This window comes from Oncorhynchus keta, chromosome 21 (assembly GCF_023373465.1).
Source record: "Oncorhynchus keta strain PuntledgeMale-10-30-2019 chromosome 21, Oket_V2, whole genome shotgun sequence".
NCBI lineage: Eukaryota > Metazoa > Chordata > Actinopteri > Salmoniformes > Salmonidae > Oncorhynchus > Oncorhynchus keta.
Genome location: NC_068441.1, coordinates 57,473,592 through 57,490,431, shown reverse-complemented (window position 1 = coordinate 57,490,431; position 16,840 = coordinate 57,473,592).

Below are 16,840 nucleotides of genomic sequence, written 5' to 3'. Positions count from 1 at the left end.
TCATATTATAATACAGACAGTTGATCTCGCTGGTCTGTCCTATTATAATAGAGACAGTAGATCTAGCTGGTCTGTCATATTATAATGGAGAAAGTAGATCTAGCTGGTCTGTCATATTATAATAGAGACAGTACATCTAGCTGGTCTGTCATAATAGAATGGAGATAGTAGATCTAGCTGGTCTGTCACATTATAATAGAGACAGTAGATTGAGCTGGTCTGTCATATTATAATACAGACAGTTGATCTCGCTGGTCTGTCATATTATAATGGAGACAGTAGATCTAGCTGTTCTGTCATAATATGAGACAGTAGATCTAGCTGGTCTTTCATATTATAATAGAGACAGTAGATCTACCTGGTCTGTCATAATATAATAGATACAGTAGATCTACCTGGTCTGTCATAGAATAATAGAGACAGTAGATCTAGCTGGTCTGTCATAATATAGCAGAGACAGTAGATCTACCTGGTCTGTCATAAAATAATAGAGACAGTAGATCGAGCTGGTCTGTCATAATATGAGACAGTATATCTAGCTGGTCTGTCATATTATAATAGAGACAGTAGATCTAGCTGGTCTGTCATATTATAATGGGGACAGTAGATCTAGCTGGTCTGTCATAATAGAATAGAGACAGTAGATCTAGCTGGTCTGTCACATTATAATAGAGACATTAGATCTAGCTCGTCTGTCATATTATAATAGAGACAGTAGATCGAGCTGGTCTGTCATAAAATAACAGAGACAGTAGATCTAGCTGGTCTATCATATTATAATAGAGACAGTAGATCTTGCTGGTCTGTCATAATATAGTAGAGACAGTAGATCAAGCTGGTCTGTCATTTTATAATAGAGACAGTACATCTAGCTGGTCTGTCATAATATGAGACAGTAGATCTCGCTGGTCTTTCATATTATAATAGAGACAGTAGATCTTGCTGGTCTGTCATAATATAGTAGAGACAGTAGATCTAGCTGGTCTGTCATATTATAATAGAGACAGTAGATCTAGCTGTTCTGTCATAATATGAGACAGTAGATCTCGCTGGTCTTTCATATTATACTAGAGACAGTAGATCTTGCTGGTCTGTCATAATATAGTAGAGACAGTAGATTTTGCTGGTCTGTCATATTATAATAGAGGCAGTAGATCTAGCTGGTCTGTCATAATATAGCAGAGACAGTAGATCTAGCTGATCTGTCATAAAATAATAGAGATAGTAGATCTAGCCGGTCTGTCATAATATGATAGAGACAGTAGATCTAGCTGGTCTGTCATAATATAATAGAGACAGTATATCTAGCTGGTCTGTCAAATTATAATAGAGGCAGTAGATCTAGCTGATCTGTCATAAAATAATAGAGACAGTAGATCGAGCTGGTCTTTCATGTTATAATAGAAACAGTAGATCTAGCTGGTCTGTCATAATATAATAGAGACAGTATATCTAGCTGGTCTGTCAAATTATGATAGAGACAGTAGATCTAGCTGATCTGTCATAAAATAATAGAGACAGTAGATCGAGCTGGTCTTTCATGTTATAATAGAGACAGTAGATCTAGCTGGTCTGTCATAATATAGCAGAGACAGTAGATCTAGCTGATCTGTCATAAAATAATAGAGACAGTAGATCGAGCTGGTCTTTCATGTTATAATAGAAACAGTAGATCTAGCTGGTCTGTCATAAAATAATAGAGACAGTAGATCGAGCTGTTCTTTCATGTTATAATAGAGACAGTAGATCTAGCTGGTCTGTCATATTATAATAGAGACAGTAGATCTAGCTGCTCTGTCATAATATGAGACAGTATATCTAGCTGGTCTGTCATATTATAATAGAGACAGTAGATCTAGCTGGTCTGTCATATTATAATGGGGACAGTAGATCTACCTGGTCTGTCATAATATAATAGATACAGTAGATCTACCTGGTCTGTCATAGAATAATAGAGACAGTAGATCTAGCTGGTCTTTCATATTATAATAGAGACAGTAGATCTAGCTGGTCTGTCATAATATAATAGAGACAGTATATCTAGCTGGTCTGTCAAATTATAATAGAGACAGTAGAACTAGCTGGTCTGTCATAATATAGCAGAGACAGTAGATCTAGCTGATCTGTCATAAAATAATAGAGACAGTAGATCGAGCTGGTCTGTCATAATATAATAGAGACAGTAGATCTAGCTGGTCTGTCATATTATAATAGAGACAGTAGATCTAGCTGTTCTGTCATAATATGAGACAGTATATCTAGCTGGTCTGTCATATTATAATGGGGACAGTAGATCTAGCTGGTCTGTCATAATAGAATAGAGATAGTAGATCTAGCTGGTCTGTCACATTATAATAGAGACAGTAGATCGAGCTGGTCTGTCATATTATAATACAGACAGTTGATCTCGCTGGTCTGCCATATTATAATAGAGACAGTAGATCTAGCTGGTCTGTCATAATATAATAGAGACAGTAGATTTAGCTGGTCTATCATATTATAATGGACACAGTAGATGTCGCTGGTCTGTCATAATATAATAGAGACAGTAGATCTAGCTGGTCTGTCATATTATAATAGAGACAGTAGATCTACCTGGTCTGTCATAATATAATAGATACAGTAGATCTAGCTGGTCTGTCATAGAATAATAGTGACAGTACATCTAGCTGGTCTGTCATAATAGAATAGAGACAGTAGATCTAGCTGTTCTGTCATAATATGAGACAGTAGATCTAGCTGGTCTTTCATATTATAATAGAGACAGTAGATCTACCTGGTCTGTCATAATATAATAGATACAGTAGATCTACCTGGTCTGTCATAGAATAATAGAGACAGTAGATCGAGCTGGTCTGTCATAAAATAACAGAGACAGTAGATCTAGCTGGTCTATCATATTATAATAGAGACAGTAGATCTTGCTGGTCTGTCATAATATAGTAGAGACAGTAGATCAAGCTGGTCTGTCATTTTATAATAGAGACAGTACATCTAGCTGGTCTGTCATAATATGAGACAGTAGATCTCGCTGGTCTTTCATGTTATAATAGAGACAGTAGATCTAGCTGGTCTGTCATAATATAGCAGAGACAGTAGATCTAGCTGGTCTGTCATAAAATAATAGAGACAGTAGATCGAGCTGGTCTGTCATAATATGATAGAGACAGTAGATCTAGCTGATCTGTCATAAAATAATAGAGACAGTAGATCGAGCTGTTCTTTCATGTTATAATAGAGACAGTAGATCTAGCTGGTCTGTCATATTATAATAGAGACAGTAGATCTAGCTGTTCTGTCATAATATGAGACAGTATATCTAGCTGGTCTGTCATATTATAATAGAGACAGTAGATCTAGCTGGTCTGTCATATTATAATGGGGACAGTAGATCTACCTGGTCTGTCATAATATAATAGATACAGTAGATCTACCTGGTCTGTCATAGAATAATAGAGACAGTAGATCTAGCTGGTCTTTCATATTATAATAGAGACAGTAGATCTAGCTGGTCTGTCATAATATAATAGAGACAGTATATCTAGCTGGTCTGTCAAATTATAATAGAGACAGTAGAACTAGCTGGTCTGTCATAATATAGCAGAGACAGTAGATCTAGCTGATCTGTCATAAAATAATAGAGACAGTAGATCGAGCTGGTCTGTCATAATATAATAGAGACAGTAGATCTAGCTGGTCTGTCATATTATAATAGAGACAGTAGATCTAGCTGTTCTGTCATAATATGAGACAGTATATCTAGCTGGTCTGTCATATTATAATGGGGACAGTAGATCTAGCTGGTCTGTCATAATAGAATAGAGATAGTAGATCTAGCTGGTCTGTCACATTATAATAGAGACAGTAGATCGAGCTGGTCTGTCATATTATAATACAGACAGTTGATCTCGCTGGTCTGCCATATTATAATAGAGACAGTAGATCTAGCTGGTCTGTCATAATATAATAGAGACAGTAGATTTAGCTGGTCTATCATATTATAATGGACACAGTAGATGTCGCTGGTCTGTCATAATATAATAGAGACAGTAGATCTAGCTGGTCTGTCATATTATAATAGAGACAGTAGATCTACCTGGTCTGTCATAATATAATAGATACAGTAGATCTAGCTGGTCTGTCATAGAATAATAGTGACAGTACATCTAGCTGGTCTGTCATAATAGAATAGAGACAGTAGATCTAGCTGTTCTGTCATAATATGAGACAGTAGATCTAGCTGGTCTTTCATATTATAATAGAGACAGTAGATCTACCTGGTCTGTCATAATATAATAGATACAGTAGATCTACCTGGTCTGTCATAGAATAATAGAGACAGTAGATCTAGCTGGTCTGTCATATTATAATTGAGACAGTAGATCTAGCTGGTCTGTCATAATATAATAGAGACAGTATATCTAGCTGGTCTGTCAAATTATAATAGAGACAGTAGATCTAGCTGGTCTGTCATAATATAGCAGAGACAGTAGATCTAGCTGATCTGTCATAAAATAATAGAGACAGTAGATCGAGCTGGTCTTTCATGTTATAATAGAAACAGCAGATCTAGCTGGTCTGTCATAATATAATAGAGACAGTATATCTAGCTGGTCTGTCAAATTATAATAGAGACAGTAGATCGAGCTGGTCTGTCATATTATAATACAGACAGTTGATCTCGCTGGTCTGTCCTATTATAATAGAGACAGTAGATCTAGCTGGTCTGTCATATTATAATGGAGACAGTAGATCTAGCTGGTCTGTCATATTATAATAGAGACAGTACATCTCGCTGGTCTGTCATAATAGAATACAGAAAGTAGATCTAGCTGGTCTGTCATTATCTAATAGAGACAGTAGATCTAGCTGGTCTGTCATATTATAATACAGACAATTGATCTCGCTGGTCTGTCATATTATAATGAGACAGTAGATCTAGCTGGTCTGTCATATTATAATGGGGACAGTAGATCTACCTGGTCTGTCATAATATAATAGATACAGTAGATCTACCTGGTCTGTCATAGAATAATAGAGACAGTAGATCTAGCTGGTCTTTCATATTATAATAGAGACAGTAGATCTAGCTGGTCTGTCATAATATAATAGAGACAGTATATCTAGCTGGTCTGTCAAATTATAATAGAGACAGTAGAACTAGCTGGTCTGTCATAATATAGCAGAGACAGTAGATCTAGCTGATCTGTCATAAAATAATAGAGACAGTAGATCGAGCTGGTCTGTCATAATATAATAGAGACAGTAGATCTAGCTGGTCTGTCATATTATAATAGAGACAGTAGATCTAGCTGTTCTGTCATAATATGAGACAGTATATCTAGCTGGTCTGTCATATTATAATGGGGACAGTAGATCTAGCTGGTCTGTCATAATAGAATAGAGATAGTAGATCTAGCTGGTCTGTCACATTATAATAGAGACAGTAGATCGAGCTGGTCTGTCATATTATAATACAGACAGTTGATCTCGCTGGTCTGCCATATTATAATAGAGACAGTAGATCTAGCTGGTCTGTCATAATATAATAGAGACAGTAGATTTAGCTGGTCTATCATATTATAATGGACACAGTAGATGTCGCTGGTCTGTCATAATATAATAGAGACAGTAGATCTAGCTGGTCTGTCATATTATAATAGAGACAGTAGATCTACCTGGTCTGTCATAATATAATAGATACAGTAGATCTAGCTGGTCTGTCATAGAATAATAGTGACAGTACATCTAGCTGGTCTGTCATAATAGAATAGAGACAGTAGATCTAGCTGTTCTGTCATAATATGAGACAGTAGATCTAGCTGGTCTTTCATATTATAATAGAGACAGTAGATCTACCTGGTCTGTCATAATATAATAGATACAGTAGATCTACCTGGTCTGTCATAGAATAATAGAGACAGTAGATCTAGCTGGTCTGTCATATTATAATTGAGACAGTAGATCTAGCTGGTCTGTCATAATATAATAGAGACAGTATATCTAGCTGGTCTGTCAAATTATAATAGAGACAGTAGATCTAGCTGGTCTGTCATAATATAGCAGAGACAGTAGATCTAGCTGATCTGTCATAAAATAATAGAGACAGTAGATCGAGCTGGTCTTTCATGTTATAATAGAAACAGCAGATCTAGCTGGTCTGTCATAATATAATAGAGACAGTATATCTAGCTGGTCTGTCAAATTATAATAGAGACAGTAGATCGAGCTGGTCTGTCATATTATAATACAGACAGTTGATCTCGCTGGTCTGTCCTATTATAATAGAGACAGTAGATCTAGCTGGTCTGTCATATTATAATGGAGACAGTAGATCTAGCTGGTCTGTCATATTATAATAGAGACAGTACATCTCGCTGGTCTGTCATAATAGAATACAGAAAGTAGATCTAGCTGGTCTGTCATTATCTAATAGAGACAGTAGATCTAGCTGGTCTGTCATATTATAATACAGACAATTGATCTCGCTGGTCTGTCATATTATAATTGAGACAGTAGATCTAGCTGGTCTGTCATAATATAATAGAGACAGTATATCTAGCTGGTCTGTCAAATTATAATAGAGACAGTAGATCTAGCTGGTCTGTCATAATATAGCAGAGACAGTAGATCTAGCTGATCTGTCATAAAATAATAGAGACAGTAGATCGAGCTGGTCTTTCATGTTATAATAGAAACAGCAGATCTAGCTGGTCTGTCATAATATAATAGAGACAGTATATCTAGCTGGTCTGTCAAATTATAATAGAGACAGTAGATCGAGCTGGTCTGTCATATTATAATACAGACAGTTGATCTCGCTGGTCTGTCCTATTATAATAGAGACAGTAGATCTAGCTGGTCTGTCATATTATAATGGAGACAGTAGATCTAGCTGGTCTGTCATATTATAATAGAGACAGTACATCTCGCTGGTCTGTCATAATAGAATACAGAAAGTAGATCTAGCTGGTCTGTCATTATCTAATAGAGACAGTAGATCTAGCTGGTCTGTCATATTATAATACAGACAATTGATCTCGCTGGTCTGTCATATTATAATGGAGACAGTAGATCTAGCTGTTCTGTCATAATATGAGACAGTAGATCTAGCTGGTCTTTCATATTATAATAGAGACAGTAGATCTACCTGGTCTGTCATAATATAATAGATACAGTAGATCTACCTGGTCTGTCATAGAATAATAGAGACAGTAGATCTAGCTGGTCTGTCATAATATAGCAGAGACAGTAGATCTACCTGGTCTGTCATAAAATAATAGAGACAGTAGATCGAGCTGGTCTGTCATAATATGAGACAGTATATCTAGCTGGTCTGTCATATTATAATAGAGACAGTAGATCTAGCTGGTCTGTCATATTATAATGGGGACAGTAGATCTAGCTGGTCTGTCATAATAGAATAGAGACAGTAGATCTAGCTGGTCTGTCACATTATAATAGAGACATTAGATCTAGCTCGTCTGTCATATTATAATAGAGACAGTAGATCGAGCTGGTCTGTCATAAAATAACAGAGACAGTAGATCTAGCTGGTCTATCATATTATAATAGAGACAGTAGATCTTGCTGGTCTGTCATAATATAGTAGAGACAGTAGATCAAGCTGGTCTGTCATTTTATAATAGAGACAGTACATCTAGCTGGTCTGTCATAATATGAGACAGTAGATCTCGCTGGTCTTTCATATTATAATAGAGACAGTAGATCTTGCTGGTCTGTCATAATATAGTAGAGACAGTAGATCAAGCTGGTCTGTCATTTTATAATAGAGACAGTACATCTAGCTGGTCTGTCATAATATGAGACAGTAGATCTCGCTGGTCTTTCGTATATAATAGAGACAGTAGATCTTGCTGGTCTGTCATAATATAGTAGAGACAGTAGATTTTGCTGGTCTGTCATATTATAATAGAGACAGTAGATCTCGCTGGTCTGTCATAATATAATAGAGACAGTAGATCTACCTGGTCTGTCATAAAATAATAGAGACAGTAGATCTAGCCGGTCTGTCATAATATGATAGAGACAGTAGATCTAGCTGGTCTGTCATAATATAATAGAGACAGTATATCTAGCTGGTCTGTCAAATTATAATAGGGGCAGTAGATCTAGCTGGTCTGTCATAAAATAATAGAGACAGTAGATCGAGCTGGTCTTTCACGTTATAATAGAAACAGTAGATCTAGCTGGTCTGTCATAATATAATAGAGACAGTATATCTAGCTGGTCTGTCAAATTATGATAGAGACAGTAGATCTAGCTGATCTGTCATAAAATAATAGAGACAGTAGATCGAGCTGGTCTTTCATGTTATAATAGAGACAGTAGATCTAGCTGGTCTGTCATAATATAGCAGAGACAGTAGATCTAGCTGATCTGTCATAAAATAATAGAGACAGTAGATCGAGCTGGTCTGTCATAATATGATAGAGACAGTAGATCTAGCTGATCTGTCATAAAATAATAGAGACAGTAGATCGAGCTGTTCTTTCATGTTATAATAGAGACAGTAGATCTAGCTGGTCTGTCATATTATAATAGAGACAGTAGATCTAGCTGTTCTGTCATAATATGAGACAGTATATCTAGCTGGTCTGTCATATTATAATAGAGACAGTAGATCTAGCTGGTCTGTCATATTATAATGGGGACAGTAGATCTAGCTGGTCTGTCATAATAGAATAGAGACAGTAGATCTAGCTGGTCTGTCACATTATAATAGAGACATTAGATCTAGCTCGTCTGTCATATTATAATAGAGACAGTAGATCGAGCTGGTCTGTCATAAAATAACAGAGACAGTAGATCTAGCTGGTCTATCATATTATAATAGAGACAGTAGATCTTGCTGGTCTGTCATAATATAGTAGAGACAGTAGATCAAGCTGGTCTGTCATTTTATAATAGAGACAGTACATCTAGCTGGTCTGTCATAATTTGAGACAGTAGATCTCGCTGGTCTTTCATATTATAATAGAGACAGTAGATCTTGCTGGTCTGTCATAATATAGTAGAGACAGTAGATCAAGCTGGTCTGTCATTTTATAATAGAGACAGTACATCTAGCTGGTCTGTCATAATATAATAGAGACAGTAGATCTACCTGGTCTGTCATAATCTAATAGAGACAGTAGATTTTGCTGGTCTGTCATATTATAATAGAGACAGTAGATCTCGCTGGTCTGTCATAATATAATAGAGACAGTAGATCTACCTGGTCTGTCATAAAATAATAGAGACAGTAGATCTAGCCGGTCTGTCATAATATGATAGAGACAGTAGATCTAGCTGGTCTGTCATAATATAATAGAGACAGTATATCTAGCTGGTCTGTCAAATTATAATAGAGGCGGTAGATCTAGCTGGTCTGTCATAAAATAATAGAGACAGTAGATCGAGCTGGTCTTTCACGTTATAATAGAAACAGTAGATCTAGCTGGTCTGTCATAATATAATAGAGACAGTATATCTAGCTGGTCTGTCAAATTATGATAGAGACAGTAGATCTAGCTGATCTGTCATAAAATAATAGAGACAGTAGATCGAGCTGGTCTTTCATGTTATAATAGAGACAGTAGATCTAGCTGGTCTGTCATAATATAGCAGAGACAGTAGATCTAGCTGATCTGTCATAAAATAATAGAGACAGTAGATCGAGCTGGTCTGTCATAATATGATAGAGACAGTAGATCTAGCTGATCTGTCATAAAATAATAGAGACAGTAGATCGAGCTGTTCTTTCATATATATGCCATTTAGCAGACGCTTTTATCCAAAGCGACTTACAGTCATGTGTGCATACATTCTACGTATGGGTGGTGCCGGGAATCGAACCCACTACCCTGGCGTTACAAGCGCCATGCTCTACCAACTGAGCTACAGAAGGACCATGTTATAATAGAGACAGTAGATCTAGCTGGTCTGTCATATTATAATAGAGACAGTAGATCTAGCTGGTCTGTCATAATATAGTAGAGACAGTAGATCAACCTGGTCTGTCATTTTATAATAGAGACAGTAGATCTCGCTGGTCTGTCATAATATGAGACAGTAGATCTCGCTGGTCTTTCATATTATAATAGAGACAGTAGATCTTGCTGGTCTGTCATAATATAGTAGAGACAGTAGATCAACCTGGTCTGTCATTTTATAATAGAGACAGTAGATCTCGCTGGTCTGTCATAATAGAATAGAGACAGTAGATCTACCTGGTCTGTCATAATCTAATAGAGACAGTAGATTTTGCTGGTCTGTCATATTATAATAGAGACAGTAGATCTCGCTGGTCTGTCATAATATAATAGAGACAGTAGATCTACCTGGTCTGTCATAAAATAATAGAGACAGTAGATCTAGCCGGTCTGTCATAATATGATAGAGACAGTAGATCTAGCTGGTCTGTCATAATATAATAGAGACAGTATATCTAGCTGGTCTGTCAAATTATAATAGAGGCGGTAGATCTAGCTGGTCTGTCATAAAATAATAGAGACAGTAGATCGAGCTGGTCTTTCACGTTATAATAGAAACAGTAGATCTAGCTGGTCTGTCATAATATAATAGAGACAGTATATCTAGCTGGTCTGTCAAATTATAATAGAGGCAGTAGATCTAGCTGGTCTGTCATAAAATAATAGAGACAGTAGATCGAGCTGGTCTTTCATGTTATAATAGAGACAGTAGATCTAGCTGGTCTGTCATAATATAGCAGAGACAGTAGATCTAGCTGGTCTGTCATAAAATAATAGAGACAGTAGATCGAGCTGGTCTGTCATAATATGATAGAGACAGTAGATCTAGCTGATCTGTCATAAAATAATAGAGACAGTAGATCGAGCTGTTCTTTCATATATATGCCATTTAGCAGATGCTTTTATCCAAAGCGACTTACAGTCATGTGTGCATACATTCTACGTATGGGTGGTCCCGGAATCGAACCCACTACCCTGGCGTTACAAGCGCCATGCTCTACCAACTGAGCTACAGAAGGACCATGTTATAATAGAGACAGTAGATCTAGCTGGTCTGTCATATTATAATAGAGACAGTAGATCTAGCTGGTCTGTCATAATATGAGACAGTATATCTAGCTGGTCTGTCATATTATAATAGAGACAGTAGATCTAGCTGGTCTGTCATATTATAATGGGGACAGTAGATCTAGCTGGTCTGTCATAATAGAATAGAGACAGTAGATCTAGCTGTTCTGTCATAATATGAGACAGTATATCTAGCTGGTCTGTCATATTATAATAGAGACAGTAGATCTAGCTGGTCTGTCATATTATAATGGGGACAGTAGATCTAGCTGGTCTGTCATAATAGAATAGAGATAGTAGATCTAGCTGGTATGTCACATTATAATAGAGACAGTAGATCGAGCTGGTCTGTCATATTATAATACAGACAGTTGATCTCGCTGGTCTGTCATATTATAATAGAGACAGTAGATCTAGCTGGTCTGTCATAATATAATAGAGACAGTAGATTTAGCTGGTCTATCATATTATAATGGACACAGTAGATGTCGCTGGTCTGTCATAATATAATAGAGACAGTAGATCTAGCTGGTCTGTCATATTATAATGGAGACAGTAGATCTAGCTGGTCTGTCATATTATAATAGAGACAGCATAATAGAATAGAGACAGTAGATCTAGCTGTTCTGTCATAATATGAGACAGTAGATCTAGCTGGTCTTTCATATTATAATAGAGACAGTAGATCTACCTGGTCTGTCATAATATAATAGATACAGTAGATCTACCTGGTCTGTCATAGAATAATAGAGACAGTAGATCTAGCTGGTCTGTCATATTATAATGGAGACAGTAGATCTAGCTGGTCTGTCATATTATAATAGAGACAGTACATCTAGCTGGTCTGTCATAATAGAATAGAGAGTAGATCTAGCTGTTCTGTCATAACATGAGACAGTAGATCTAGCTGGTCTTTCATATTATAATAGAGACAGTAGATCTACCTGGTCTGTCATAATATAATAGATACAGTAGATCTACCTGGTCTGTCATAGAATAATAGAGACAGTAGATCTAGCTGGTCTGTCATATTATAATAGAGACAGTAGATCTAGCTGGTCTGTCATATTATAATAGAGACAGTAGATCTAGCTGGTCTGTCATATTATAATAGAGACAGTAGATCTAGCTGGTCTGTCATAATATAATAGAGACAGTAGATTTAGCTGGTCTATCATATTATAATGGACACAGTAGATGTCGCTGGTCTGTCATAATATAATAGAGACAGTAGATCTAGCTGGTCTGTCATATTATAATGGAGACAGTAGATCTAGCTGGTCTGTCATATTATAATAGAGACAGTACATCTAGCTGGTCTGTCATAATAGAATAGAGACAGTAGATCTAGCTGGTCTGTCATATTATAATACAGACAGTTGATCTCGCTGGTCTGTCATATTATAATAGAGACAGTAGATCTACCTGGTCTGTCATAATATAATAGATACAGTAGATCTACCTGGTCTGTCATAGAATAATAGAGACAGTAGATCTAGCTGGTCTGTCATATTATAATAGAGACAGTAGATCTACCTGGTCTGTCATAATATAATAGATACAGTAGATCTACCTGGTCTGTAATAATATAATAGATACAGTAGATCTACCTGGTCTGTCATAGAATAATAGAGACAGTAGATCTAGCTGGTCTGTCATATTATAATAGAGACAGTATATCTAGCTGGTCTGTCAAATTATAATAGAGACAGTAGATCTAGCTGGTCTGTCATAATATAGCAGAGACAGTAGATCTTGCTGATCTGTCATAAAATAATAGAGACAGTAGATCGAGCTGGTCTTTCATGTTATAATAGAAACAGTAGATCTAGCTGGTCTGTCATAATATAATAGAGACAGTAGATCTAGCTGGTCTGTCATAATATAATAGAGACAGTAGATCTAGCTGGTCTATCATATTATAATGGACACAGTAGATCTAGCTTGTCTGTCATAATATAATAGAGACTGTAGATCTAGCTGGTCTATCATATTATAATGGACACAGTAGATCTAGCTTGTCTGTCATAATATAATAGAGACTGTAGATCTAGCTGGTCTGTCATATTATAATAGAGACAGTAGATGTCGCTGGTCTGTCATAATATAATAGAGACAGTAGATCTAGCTGGTCTGTCATATTATAATGGAGATAGTAGATCTAGCTGGTCTGTCATATTATAATAGAGACAGTAGATCTAGCTGGTCTGTCATAATATAATAGAGACAGTAGATTTAGCTGGTCTATCATATTATAATGGACACAGTAGATGTCGCTGGTCTCTCATAATATAATAGAGACAGTAGATCTAGCTGGTCTGTCATATTATAATGGAGACAGTAGATCTAGCTGGTCTGTCATATTATAATAGAGACAGTACATCTAGCTGGTCTGTCATAATAGAATAGAGACAGTAGATCTAGCTGGTCTGTCATATTATAATACAGACAGTTGATCTCGCTGGTCTGTCATATTATAATAGAGACAGTAGATCTAGCTGGTCTGTCATAATATAATAGAGACAGTAGATTTAGCTGGTCTATCATATTACAATGGACACAGTAGATGTCGCTGGTCTGTCATAATATAATAGAGACAGTACATCTAGCTGGTCTGTCATAATAGAATAGAGACAGTAGATCTAGCTGGTCTGTCATATTATAATACAGACAGTTGATCTCGCTGGTCTGTCATAATATAATAGAGACAGTAGATTTAGCTGGTCTATCATATTATAATGGACACAGTAGATGTCGCTGGTCTGTCATAATATAATAGAGACAGTAGATCTAGCTGGTCTGTCATATTATAATGGAGACAGTAGATCTAGCTGGTCTGTCATATTATAATAGAGACAGTAGATCTAGCTGTTCTGTCATAATATGAGACAGTAGATCTAGCTGGTCTTTCATATTATAATAGAGACAGTAGATGTACCTGGTCTGTCATAATATAATAGATACAGTAGATCTACCTGGTCTGTCATAGAATAATAGAGACAGTAGATCTAGCTGGTCTGTCATATTATAATGGAGACAGTAGATCTAGCTGGTCTGTCATATTATAATAGAGACAGTACATCTAGCTGTCCTGTCATAATAGAATAGAGACAGTAGATCTAGCTGTTCTGTCATAATATGAGACAGTAGATCTAGCTGGTCTGTCATATTATAATAGAGACAGTAGATCTACCTGGTCTGTCATAATATAATAGATACAGTAGATCTACCTGGTCTGTCATATAATAATAGAGACAGTAGATCTAGCTGGTCTGTCATATTATACTAGAGACAGTAGATCTACCTGGTCTGTCATAATATAATAGATACAGTAGATCTACCTGGTCTGTCATAGAATAATAGAGACAGTAGATCTAGCTGGTCTGTCATATTATAATAGAGACAGTATATCTAGCTGGTCTGTCAAATTATAATAGAGACAGTAGATCTAGCTGGTCTGTCATAATATAGCAGAGACAGTAGATCTAGCTGATCTGTCATAAAATAATAGAGACAGTAGATCGAGCTGGTCTTTCATTTTATAATAGACACAGTAGATCTAGCTGGTCTGTCATAATATAATAGAGACAGTAGATCTACCTGGTCTGTCATAATCTAATAGAGACAGTATATCTAGCTGGTCTGTCATATTATAATAGAGACAGTAGATCTAGCTGGTCTGTCATAATATAATAGAGACAGTAGATCTAGCTGGTCTATCATATTATAATGGACACAGTAGATCTAGCTGGTCTGTCATAATATAATAGAGACTGTAGATCTAGCTGGTCTGTCATATTATAATAGAGACAGTAGATGTCGCTGGTCTGTCATAATATAATAGAGACAGTAGATCTAGCTGGTCTGTCATATTATAATGGAGACAGTAGATCTAGCTGGTCTGTCATATTATAATAGAGACAGTAGATCTACCTGGTCTGTCATAATATAATAGATACAGTAGATCTACCTGGTCTGTCATAGAATAATAGAGACAGTAGATCTAGCTGGTCTGTCATATTATAATAGAGACAGTATATCTAGCTGGGCTGTCAAATTATAATAGAGACAGTAGATCTAGCTGGTCTGTCATAATATAGCAGAGACAGTAGATCTAGCTGATCTGTCATAAAATAATAGAGACAGTAGATCGAGCTGGTCTTTCATGTTATAATAGAAACAGTAGATCTAGCTGGTCTGTCATAATATAATAGAGACAGTAGATCTACCTGGTCTGACATAATCTAATAGAGACAGTATATCTAGCTGGTCTGTCATATTATAATAGAGACAGTAGATCTAGCTGGTCTGTCATAATATAATAGAGACAGTAGATCTAGCTGGTCTATCATATTATAATGGACACAGTAGATCTAGCTGGTCTGTCATAATATAATAGAGACTGTAGATCTAGCTGGTCTGTCATATTATAATAGAGACAGTAGATGTCGCTGGTCTGTCATAATATAATAGAGACAGTAGATCTAGCTGGTCTGTCATATTATAATGGAGACAGTAGATCTAGCTGGTCTGTCATATTATAATAGAGACAGTACATCGAGCTGGTCTGTCATAATAGAATAGACACAGTAGATCTAGCTGGTCTGTCATAATATGAGACAGTAGATCTAGCTGGTCTTTCATATTATAATAGAGACAGTAGATCTACCTGGTCTGTAATAATATAATAGATACAGTAGATCTACCTGGTCTGTCATAGAATAATAGAGACAGTAGATCTAGCTGGTCTGTCATATTATAATAGAGACAGTATATCTAGCTGGTCTGTCAAATTATAATAGAGACAGTAGATCTAGCTGGTCTGTCATAATATAGCAGAGACAGTAGATCTGGCAGATCTGTCATAAAATAATAGAGACAGTAGATCTAGCTGGTCTTTCATGTTATAATAGAAACAGTAGATCTCGCTGGTCTGTAATAATATAATAGATACAGTAGATCTACCTGGTCTGTCATAGAATAATAGAGACAGTAGATCTAGCTGGTCTGTCATATTATAATAGAGACAGTATATCTAGCTGGTCTGTCAAATTATAATAGAGACAGTAGATCTAGCTGGTCTGTCATAATATAGCAGAGACAGTAAATCTAGCTGATCTGTCATAAAATAATAGAGACAGTAGATCTAGCTGGTCTTTCATGTTATAATAGAAACAGTAGATCTCGCTGGTCTGTCATAATATAATAGAGACAGTAGATCTACCTGGTCTGTCATAATCTAATAGAGACAGTATATCTAGCTGGTCTGTCATATTATAATAGAGACAGTAGATCTAGCTGGTCTGTCATAATATAATAGAGACAGTAGATCTAGCTGGTCTGTCATATTATAATGGACACAGTAGATCTAGCTGGTCTGTCATAATATAATAGAGACAGTAGATCTAGCTGGTCTGTCATATTATAATGGAGACAGTAGATCTAGCTGGTCTGTCATATTATAATAGAGACAGTACATCTAGCTGGTCTGTCATAATAGAATAGAGACAGTAGATCTAGCTGGTCTGTCATATTATAATACACACAGTTGATCTCGCTGGTCTGTCATATTATAATAGAGACAGTAGATCTAGCTGGTCTGTCATAATATAATAGAGACAGTAGATTTAGCTGGTCTATCATATTATAATAGAGACAGTAGATGTCGCTGGTCTGTCATAATATAATAGAGACAGTAGATCTAGCTGGTCTGTCATATTATAATGGAGACAGTAGATCTAGCTGGTCTGTCATATTATAATAGAGACAGTACATCG